This window comes from Leuciscus leuciscus, assembly GCF_965113295.1.
Source record: "Leuciscus leuciscus genome assembly, chromosome: 7".
NCBI lineage: Eukaryota > Metazoa > Chordata > Actinopteri > Cypriniformes > Leuciscidae > Leuciscus > Leuciscus leuciscus.
Window position 1 is genome coordinate 4066269 of NC_138731.1, and position 12105 is coordinate 4078373.

The following is a 12105-nucleotide window of genomic DNA, read 5'->3' on the forward strand; positions in this document are numbered from 1 at the left end:
GCTAATATAATACATTAGTGGAATTAATATTAAAATTTGAAGTCTAACTTTAAAATGTTTTTATGTATCCACATTTATAATACTTTGGTCACTTAGGGTTAATAAGAATAATTTATGTAGTTTTATATTATTTATTTGAATTAATTACAAGAGCAGTTTCATGTCTATCCTTGAATCACTAGTCGAGGTTGTTATAGGATTTAGAAAGTACTTAATAATAACTCATTTTGGAGAGAGTACTTTGTACAGTAATCTAATTACACTATTAAGCGATGAAATTAGTAACTAGTACTTAATTACTTTTTAAGAGAAACTTACCCAACACTGTATAAAACATTATTTTTTTAATGGCTGCTAAGTAAATACTAATTCAAAAGAAGAACCCACTTAGAGTATGCGATTTCAGATGAAGCCCAATCCCTGAAATGAATGGATCATGTAAGTGCCTCCAGGAAGATGTTTGGGAAACACTGACATACATTTGCTTTTAAAACACTCAGATACAGCCTCAACATTTAACTTACCTTCCCCCTCCAGTAGCCAATCTCTCCAGAAAGCAAGAGTTCTGTTCTCAGACCTCTTCCTGTTGCTTCCAATTGGTGAGAAAATTGGTTTAAAAAGATTGACCATGTCGGTTGATGTTAAAGGCACAACAGATTCAATGAACACTGTGTGGACCTCCAAAGTGATTAGACCTTCCTTTAGCTTAGGGTGCAAGACAGCACAGAAAACCAATGACTGAAAAAAAATTATACCATAGTAAATGCTTCAGTTAGTGTTAACATATATATATATACACACACACAGAGGTGTAGTGGTAAAAAAAGAGGTGGGTAAACGACATGTAGGCTAGTTTGGGCTAGTGACTGATGAATCTTGATGCAGTCTGCTGCTTCCTGCTGGCAACACCGTAAGAGATTGGTCAACACTGACAGTAATGCAGCGCAATATGAAAGACTTCGTCTTAGGTTGAACAACCTATGAAACTAATAATGAACAATATGAAACTAAAACGACATAAGCTTAATTTAAAATGGCTTAGGAATTATAGGCTATTTAGAGGTGGATAAACGCAATTTAAAGGTGGATAAACGCACTTTGGAGGTGGGTAAACGCTATTTCCGAATTTTGGGAGGTGCGCAAACACCGTTTACTTCAATATTACAAAAATATTTTCTAACATTAGTGTTCAAAACTTAACAGTCCATTGGATGTGCATCAAACTAACATATTCCAACATATTTAGAAATTTTAACATGCTTATTTGCGAAAATATACTTAAAATTAAATTGTTCCTTTCCAGCGGTATCCGCCATCTTGTTTAAAAAACAATTACCGGCTTGCTGAGTCCGTAAGGTATCCTGGGTAATTTCATCTTCCACTTCGTTTTAAGCCTGCATCGGACCGCACTATGTTTTGAGGGTTGATTTTAAGGGGAGAATAGCACTCCCCCTTGTTCTTTAGAGTATTGGGACACCCTACCCCTACACGAGAACGTGCAAAAACAAGGGTTAGGGCAGAAATCTAGGGTAAGGGGAGGTATTGGGACAGGCCCTTAGTCGATCGTATCGACTGATGGGATCACGCCAGGGAGCCAGATGTCTTCGATATAGTAGACAAATCAAGCCAAATGAGCTTTGGCGGGTGCACAATACACGCCCCGCCCTGCAGCGCGGGTATAACAGGGAAGTGGATGCACCCACCATTCAATTTTTTCGCTGAGGAGCCGAGCGGAACCCGGTCAGCAGTGGTCCAGTAATAGTGGCAAGGGGACTAAGTCTCCATTCCCTCCTTCAGGGAACGAGGGTTACATTGGTAACCGAGATGTTCCCTTTCAGTCGGGTAACGTTTGACTTAGTCGATCGTACCGACTGATGGGATCCTCTAACACGCCACTATTACTGCCACCATCCAGTGCCCAGAAGAAAGCCTCCTAATCTTTTTGCAGCAGTTCTGGGGCGAAGAAGATAGGGCTAAAACCTGGGAAGTTACTGCTGTTCCACCCCTGCTAGTAACCTTTGGTATAACACTGGGAAAGCGTCCCCTACGAAGGAAGGAGGGACGCTACGGAACTCACAACCGGCCCACGCGAATACGGGCAGGACAACATATGGACAAGAATAGTTCCGGCTAACGGGGGAACCATGAGCGGCAACTGCTGTTGCCAAGGGAAAAACGTAGCAAGCCGACATGAGCGTGCTTGACTCAAGGGTGCTCTCTATTTGAAGTGAGCACCTGAGAAGCTACTGGCTCAACACGTAAGCTATAAAACCTAGCAAACGTATTAGGTGTCACCCAGACCGCAGCTCGACAAACATTTGCCAGTGAGGCATCCTGCGCCAGCGCCCAGGAAGCAGCAACACTCCGGGTGGAGTGGGCATGCAACCCTGGGGGACAAGGTACAGATGGTGGACAACCAGAATGAGACTTTTACCGCCGCCGTTCCCGCGGCGGCAAAATTGGGATGTGTATTTGCTGCCTTTTACCGCTGAGTGGCGCTGTAATCACAGACTTTGAAAAGTGTCAGTTTATTCTCTTAATGACGTAATCTGCCGCGGCAGTAATCTGAGCTGAGGTCACAGATAAATTCAAGATAAATCTTGTGGTTAAACGAATTCAAATTCATTAAATTAAAAAAAAGTAGACACACGTTAACATTGTGTGCCCAGTTTTCTATAATTTAGAAAGGCTATGTCAATAGGTTACTTGTCATTTACTTCGTGTTATTTTAATGTGTTTGTAGATTTATTAACTGAAACATAACAGTGAAATAAATTAAAATAATTTACCGTAAAATTAAAACATTTTCAGGACTTGCAGTTAGGCTACTAACCGATGTTAGTCGGTTTAAGCATTCTTTGTTATATTCAGAATTAAATAGGCTTACTTGTTGTTATGATTATCAATTGAATTCTTTAATAAATAATCAACCACAATGCCTATTACTGCCGCAGAAAAAATAAACCAGTCGAATTTCAAAGTCGTTCGCGAAATGACTATAGGCTATACCGGGTGGCGCAAGTGACAGGGCAAAACAGCAGCATTTTAAAAGGTAAGTTTCCTATCTGTTTATAATATATATATATATATATATATATATATATATATATATATATATATATATATATATATATATATATATATATATATATATATATATATATTCATTATTTGAACAAAAATGAGACTGATTGAATATGTAAAAATATAAATCTGCTAAATTATTTTTTTGTGTGTGTGTGAATCATTCACGAGATTGAGATGACTGACAGTTATACCCGGCCATAGCAACGGAAGACATTTTTCAAAACAGATCGAACAAATCAGAAAAATACTTTCAATACAGTATTGCTTTCAATTAAAAAATAAACAATGAAAATGTAAAAGAAAATTAATTAAGTTTGAAAACCCATCGCACATTTCAAGGTATGAATAAAGTGTCGGGACAGTTTATTTATTTAAACAGGGTTGCATCGATAGTTTATTCCCTTTGTGATGCAAAATAAGAAACACAGAATCTTATTCTTGCAACATTTTAAATTTCTATTGTCAAAGAAATTGCAGCTAAATTAAAAAATTAAAACGGTACAAAACGAAAAAAGTTCAAAGCAACATAAATTAAGAACAGGCGTTTTTCTTTGCCTCTCTCGGGCTGGATATTTTTTTAGTACGTTTGGTCTCCCTCACTGCGCGCGGCGGGTCTTTCTCGAAATTAAGCATTTCAGCGTAAAAAAACACCAAACAGCTGATAATACTGTATATGTCGCTGTGTGTCATCCACACAAATCACGAAGAAAAAACTGTAACAAATAGCTTTTGTTCCTTCAAAGATACAACATGCCTTGCTGAATTCACCTCACAATAAAACGAGGTGGGTCGCGAATTAAAGAGCTGCTAAATTGAAATTGTTTGTGGAAAACCTTTAAATACAATCAATAAAACTACAATATAAAATTTAATAAGATATAGGGCCTACTGTACATAGGCTATGGACTTTTGGAGATTTTGAGATTAATCCTTAGAATTTTGCCTTTGCCTGCTCATCAGGCTCAGGCTGGCTCCGACACTCTCCATATGAAAGACGGAACATTAACACCTCTGTCCTGCACCCCCACGATAAAGCAACTATTGCCTTCTCCAAACCCCCCACAGGCTAGCTGAGTTTGCAAAACAAAACAAAGAGTTTGCCACTCGTCGTGGTGTGCCAAAACACTTAATTATAAACTTCAATATTTCATTCAAAACAATCTCAAAACGCTTTGTGACATTTTGAAAAGCCGTGGATGCATTACTGCCACTGGAACCATGAACGCAACAGAATACTGGTTCTGATTTTATTGTTTGTCGTTTAAACGTCATATATATATATATATATATGTTTTTTTAACAGAACTGCTTTTGAAATTACGATTGGAATTATTATAGGTTACAGAAGTAAAGTCATTGTATAATATTTGTTCCTTGGTGTAAAATGGAAATGCATGGTGATTTTATTTTGTAAATAGGCTATAAGCAAAAAACTATGTTTTAGAACTATAGACAAATCTCTCTGCATCAACAATAGACTATACAATGCATTAATAGGCTAATATAAAAATATCAGTAGTCTAAGTTAGTTCGGGTTTCGAACCCGTGTCATCTAAATGATCGTAACGTAAGTTCAACCACTCGGCCACGATTCACTCGTTGCAACATGGCCTAACGTTCCAGTGTGTGTTCGCTCACACGAGCGAGAAGCGCTCTTCATTCAAAAGAACGCAAGTTAGATGCTGCGAACGCAAGTTATTTAAGGTGTCTCAACTGTACAGTCTACCCTACAGTGTGAATTCGTTACAAGGTTTCATTTAATTAAATTAATGTTCAGCAATTTGTACAAATAGAGTCTATAGGCCTACTATACTGTTGTAGCCATTAAATAATCTCATTTAGTATCATATTTGTTAAAATATTCTAATGTTATTTTTTTCCATCTATGTTGAATATGAAAAGTGAACAGCACGAGTAAGATAGGATGCATTATATCGAGAGATGGATATGGAGTGGGTCAGACATGATTTTGACCACTTCATTAAGTTTTGTTTAGTAGAAAACCTTTCTTTAAAGTGAATTTCGTTTTCTATAAATTGTATCTTAATTTTAATCAATTTTTCATCAACCAATTGCTGGATTTAAGAGATAAGTAAGAGAAGCAAATATAACAGACACTAATCATGGAGGCGCCCGCGCGGTCACTTGCATTGCACGTCAGCTGGAGCGCATCTCATCCTCCTAACTTAACGAAACTCAGCGTATGCCTCACACAGACATGATAAATACATCAAATACACAAAGCTTGATGTAATCTAGTCCTCCAGCACGCTATCAGAGTTCCACTGAAACCCTCCAAACCCTTCAAACGAAATAATTCAAAACGAAAAGAAAAAGGCTACTCTCTGATTATGTCTTTACGTGCATTTCTCTCTAGGTGCGTTCACTACAAATATGGCGATCGTCAACTTCATCTTTGCAATCGACACTGTCAGAAAACACTAGTTTATTGATAAAAATCTATGCACGCATCACCGGATTTACAAATACACATCTTGCTTGTTGCACGCACATATTATGTCGAAAAAACGAAATATTATGTTGAAATAACATTATTATTAATAATACATCTTTTAGAATATTTGATTAAATGCTGCTTGTTCAATTTAATAAAATTAAAACTTTAATTGTGATAATTAAAATAATTGAAAATTAAATATTTAGTGGCCAAGTTTTGCTAATTTATTATATAGGCTATTATATGCCTATTGCCTATATTAAGTAGGTCATATTAAGACAAGGCATATATTAAGTTATTTTAGCTGTTATGAGAAAAAAAATCTAACGAAATCTAAAATCTAAAAAAAATTCTATCGCCAATTCAACATGCCAGAATAAAACCTGATTTTTGAACAATGCGTAACGCCACTCGACCTGGTGTGCCAAAACACTACATTTTAAACTTCAATTTTTAATTCAAAACAATCTCAAAACGCGTTGTGACATTTTTTTAAGCAGTAGCCTAGCCTATATAAGGGCATTGAAACCAGGATCTTAACTAAAACGCGTTCCGCGTAATCTCTCAAAAATTATGCCACACTACTCCATGTATTTTTTTTTAAGGACTGCTTTTGAAATCACTATAAATTACTATGCAATTGTATCGCTCACGAGAGCTCTTCATTTATCTAATTCCTCAATAGAATAGTAAAAATATTCAGCGTCATTGCTCCTAATATTGTCTCTATTTTTAACTTTTGATTCTATTTTTTCAGTTCTAAAATTGATTCTATCTTTGGTTCTATTCTGTTGTAGCCTAATAGGCCTATTTATATATATGAACAATATGCCTATTAGGCTTAGAGTTTTAAATTTAACCCACTTAAATTTTAAAATACGGCAATTGCTGCTGTTTTGCACAATGTCCCTTTGCGCCACCTGGCGGTCATTTCGGGAACGACTTTGAAATGCGGCTGGTTTATTTTTGCCGCGGTGATTTCGCCGCGGCAGCTGGCGCGGCGGTAATAGGCATTCTGGTTGTCCACCATCTGGGTACACCTTGGGTATCGTACGCCAAGATGATGACATCCAGTGGGCCAGCCTCTGCTTAGAGACTGCCTTCCCTTTCTGCAGGCCTCCGAAACAGATGAAGAGCTGATCTGAGGTTCTAAAGCTTTGCGTTCTGTCCAGATGAGTCCGTAAGGCGCGGACTGGACAGAGAAAAGCTAGGGTTGAGTCTGCCTCCTCCAGGGGCAGCGCTTGCAAGTTCACCACTTGATCTCGAAAGGGAGTAGTGGAAACTTTCGGCACATATCCGGGGCCGAGGTCTCAGTGTCACCTGAGAGTCAGCCGGCCCGAATTCCAGGCACGAATCGTCTACCGAGAAAGCGTGCAGGTCCCCTACCCTCTTGATAGAAGCCAGTGCAAGCAAGAGAACTGTCTTGAGAGACAGAATTTTTAACTCCACTGTCCGCAGGGGCTCAAAGGGAGGTCTCTGAAGTGCTGTTAACACCAGAGATAGGTCCCAAGAGGGTATGGAAGAGATGCGAGGAGGGTTCAACCTCCTTGCTCCCTTAAGAAACCTGCCGATCAGATTGTGCTTCCCCAGGGATTTCTCACCAACTGCATCGTGATGTGCGGCAATAGAGGCAACATACACTTTGAGGGTGGAGGGAGACAGCCCTCGCTCCAACCCCTCTTGCAGGAAAGAAAGCACCAATCAGACCGAACATACTCGGGGGTTTTCTCCGTGAGAAGAACACCAATCGACGAACAGGTTCCACCTCGATGCATAAGCCAGTCTCGTGGAGGGGCTCTAGCAGAGGTGATAGTGTCTACGACAGCTTGTGGTAGACCCTCAGAACCTCCACTTCCCGTCCAGGGACCAGACCTTGAGTCTCCACAGGTCTGGACGTGGGTGCCAAATGGTGCCCTGCCCCTGAGAGAGAAGGTCCTCCCTCAGGGGGAAGGGCCAGGGAGGGGCTGAAGAGAGGAGTATGAGTTCAGAGAACCAGGTCCGGTTGGGCCAATAAGGGGCAACTAGCAAGACCTGCTCCTCTTCCTCCCTGACTCTGCACAGTAACTGTGGAATTAGGCTCACCGGGGGAAACGCATACTTGCGGAGATCCATCGGCCAGCTGTGTGCCAGTGAAAAACTCCACAATAGCGTTTGACAATTTTACCGTTACTCCCACAGTGTATTAGAAACACCCTCACAGCAGCGTTAACTAGTTTTTTTGTAATTTGATACAAAGGTAATATAATACAAAGCATAGTGTTGTAAATGAATCCACATAATAAAAATGTAAAAAATGTTTGGTTTGGTTCTGTTTGGTGCATTTCTGTTTGGTGATCTTGCCCTTTGGACCTGAAAAAAGCAAAACATCATTTTTTTATTGCATCTAAACAAGTTTCTGGATTAAATAAGTTTGATCAACACAAGAAAACAACATTAAACGGCCTCCTACACACAATATGGTGAAGAACTAAATGAACAGCTGTAATGAGTGAGTGAGTGTTCATGATAACTAATGACTGGCGGGAAACTAGAACAAAGGCAACTTGTCACTTAAGAATATAAATTGAAAGTCCATGAAAATTGAAATGAACTGAACACAATCATGACAGGTAGGGTTACGGTTAGAATAAGTTGAAATGTAGTTTGTAATGGATCATTACACTGACGCTAATTCAGATCACCTTCATCCAACGAATAAGCAAAGTATATAACAAAGTTTTAAACAAATTCATTTTGATAATTATCTTCATTATTTTATCTGAATGAAAATCTTAAAAGATGATGAAAAAAGAGTTTGGTCTGCTAAAGGAGACAAAAATAACATGTGTGCAAGAAAGGAAGTTTACCTTTTGCACTGTTGAATGTGTTTCTCCAGCTCAAAAAGAGGAAAAACTCCAGAGCACTCCTGGCAGACTTCATTCAAACAAACAAAAATAACACACAACAACAACACATATTATACAAGAATAATTATGTTAAACATTTATTATAAAAACAATTATTAATTATTAATTTATAATTATACTACTATTATTTCAGAATGTATTCCTACTTAATATAGGTGTATTGAATTTTCACTTAAAACATTAATCTTACCATATCTTCTGTTGATGTTTCTGTCATTATGGATTGCAAAGGAAGGTTGTTTTGTAGTGGTGCAATGTAGGCTGTGGCTTTATTTAAGCCACGCTGACCCTTCAGATAAGGTATGGTATAACCAGAATTTGGTATCGGTATGCCAATTAAGTTTTGGCTTTGAGTGCATCGCAGTATTTTAAAGCCGTGTGCACTTTTGAGTAGAGTTACCCGCATTGGTTAGATGGGTGTTTAATTCCTCAAATGTGCCTGTTGTGCACACCAGAATCACCCTTTTCAAGCCTAGGCCAGATAAAGCCAAAATCTGGCGTTCTTTCTGGGAAGGAGGCAGGTTACAGTTCACTTCAGCCAGACAACAGTCTGTGTGTACTGAAAAGAACTTCTAGTCTGGGCTTTTTTGTAAGGGCTGAAAACACCCCTTAAAACAGTCTCCGTCTGTGTTCTCCTTCTGGTAAATGTGTGAGATTGTCTAGGCATATATGTCACTGAAGACAGAGGTGTCAGAGTAGCTGGTGTTGCATTGTTTTGCAAGTTGTTTTGTGACATGTACGGTGTATTTGTATGCAGTTTTGTTGGAATCGAAGTTGGTTGAAAACTTTGGCGTTGGAATGTATGATACAAAATTAGATTGTGAGGGGGTCAGAATGGCATATGTTGGACCGTTTTGCAAAAGGTTTTGTGACAGTGTATTTGTGTCCAACAGTCCAGACATTGAAGATGATTGGATGACTGGATTGGAACGCAGTGTGGATGTCCGTGTGAGAACGGCAGTTGATGGATGGTGTTGCTGGGGATTTAAGGTGAGGGGATTTGTGTGGGGATGAGACTGAGTCGGGATGAATGTGGATGACGATGTTATGTTTCTGATCAAGTCTGATGAGCATTTCAGAAGCTTGTAATCGCTCACGTTCTGCTCTGTAATATAGGAAATAAGAGTCAAGTTAGAAATAAATGCTAATCTGACAAAACACATAACAACATAATGATTTATTCAGCTTGAAAATATAACACAACAGTTTGAGGGAACAAATGCAAATAAATAAATGCATAAATAAATAGGAGAAAAATAGTGCTATAGAACGCTATTGAAAACTCAAATCGGTGTTTACAGAAAGTACCCCACCCCCTATTTTAGACTGTGCGCCAGTATTGCGTTCTCTTTTGAATCTTATCGTCTTTCAACCGACAAAAACACACAATTATATAAAAATACCCCTTTTTTGGTGAGTATCCTCACAAGTATTGTGTTCCTATTTAACACGTTCTTAGCTAATTACAGAAAATATAAGCTCAATTTAACAACACAAGCACCTATTAAATATATTAGTATTATAATAATAATAATAGTGTATTTGTATGGTCCTCGAATGTGTTCGAATGTTTCACCAGAATCAGCACTGGGAATTCAGAATTCAGTGAATCATCGTTTGTATCTTATAGGCCTACGCTTGTCTGTGTTTGCTCATCTTGATGATTATGAGTGAGAAATTGAACCATTAATTGGACTAATAAGTCCAAAAACATTCAGGAAAGAAACAAGTTGCTGACACCGATCTTTGATCCTCCTATCTGCTTGACAAATAATGTATGCCACTGCCCACTGACATGGATTTAAAGCTATTATTATCAGATTTTTGGCCTTCAAACAAATGCACATGTAACTTAAATCAGAAAAATCTACATTTTCACGGTGGAACATCATGCCCTCAACCCCCTTTAGCAAGATCACTTTTTGGGACCCCAACCCCTCCCCCCAAAATAAAAAATAAAAATATGGTGGGGACCCCCATAACACTTGATTCAATTCGAGCACTGATAATTACAAAAATACATCAACAGTAGATTATGCAATCGCTTGGCATTGGCATAAACATACGCTATAATCATTGATCGCAAAATGCACTGCCCATATGGAAAAGGTTTGCTAAAAACTCCCGTGATTCTTATATGTTCCAACAGAATATTGTAAGGGACATATATGCTGCAAAAACCACATATATAAATTGTATAATATTAGTATATTTTTAATCATATTATGTCATATATGTCCTACATACAAATGAAGCATAGAGATTCCATATAGATTTTCATGATGTAAAAACATAGGAAAATAATGCTAATTTAATATGAATGTCCAGCATGGACGTGTATAAAACACAGTGCAGTTTACCAATCAGTATAAGGCTTTACTTCACTCATGCTTGTTCTTATCTTGTCCTAAGTCGAGCCCTATGCCTGTAGTCAATCATGGTTACTGTATATACTGTATAATCAGCCTTAGATGAAACACAACTGTAGCGTGGCCACATAAGGGGAAGTATATTTATAGTAGATCGACTAATAGGAGTGTTTGGTTGATCATTTTGTTTTATATGCTTTCTCCTGTATCTGTCCCTATGTTTGTGTTGTTGGGCTGCATCTCCCGTCTCGCGAGATGCGTTCCGGGCGAGACGGGGTGTCACGTGATTACACGTCACCCAAACAGGAACTGAGAGGGTGTTTTTAAATATATAGGACCGGCCAGAGCCATAGAGAGAGAGAGTTGCGACACTCTTTGATGTCGCCGCTATGGCTGTCACGTGGTTCATGTAAGCCCCAATAGTTCCAAAACGTACGCTGGCTGTCATGTTCTTCTATGGGACAGACAGCAGCGATTGCATTATTGAACGGTAAATATAAAATAAAACACACACCCAAGTACTTTTTCAGCTGTTATTGCATTATTGCATTTTGTTAATGTCAGTTTTGCATTTTGAGATAAGTTTTAAGCTATATTTTTGGAGGGAAAAGCTTAGTGTTCATGTTCGCATGGGTAGTAGCACTGGCTTTAGCGGCTCTAACTTAACTTTTCCATATCATTCATCTGATGATGGACGTCTCATGATATTTATTTTAGCACAACTGGGCTGTATTAGGCTATTGATTCCCGTGATTTTGCTTATAAATTTTGATTCAGCCATTAGCCTACCTTCGTGATCACGCAAAGAGGTCTGCCGTGGCGGTCCGTTCAGAATTCGCTTAGAAGCTAGCTCACTTCTTCTGATGAAAGTGGCCACCCCCAGGACCACAACGTGAAACATCATCATGTTAAGACTAAGAATATTATTTTAAGATTAAGGCCATACACATTATAAAAACTATAACAGATTAAAAACGAATTTAAGCATGTCTGATACAAATGAAGGTTTTCAAATAAAATATTTTTTATTAAACAATGACAGACAACAAAAATGTGTGCTTGTGTGTGTGAACAAGAAAAACAAAAACCAGGGGCAGGTGATCCATGAAACAGACAGGACTGGTGATGGCCATAACAATCCTAAAGGTCCAGCATTGTTCTCACAAGCCGCTTCACTCAAGACAATAATAACATAATGAAAAGTTAGTATATCCCCAAAAATTTAATTAAATAAAAGTTGCTATAAAGGTGGTAGCGATTCATTACCGAAATCTTAGCTGACGAA

At 38.4% G+C, this 12105-nt stretch overlaps 1 protein-coding gene and 2 long non-coding RNA genes across 4 annotated transcripts in view; 1 reads left to right on the forward strand and 2 right to left on the reverse strand.

Annotated features, from left to right (window-relative positions):
* The window catches only part of LOC309503583, a 194824-nt gene that overhangs the window by 122489 nt on the left and 60230 nt on the right, over positions 1-12105 (reverse strand). The window lies entirely within an intron of this gene.
* Positions 1-12105, reverse strand: part of LOC309503453 (C-type lectin domain family 4 member M-like) — an 87454-nt gene that overhangs the window by 37942 nt on the left and 37407 nt on the right. The window lies entirely within an intron of this gene.
* Positions 1-12105, forward strand: part of LOC309503530 — a 43379-nt gene that overhangs the window by 28956 nt on the left and 2318 nt on the right. The window lies entirely within an intron of this gene.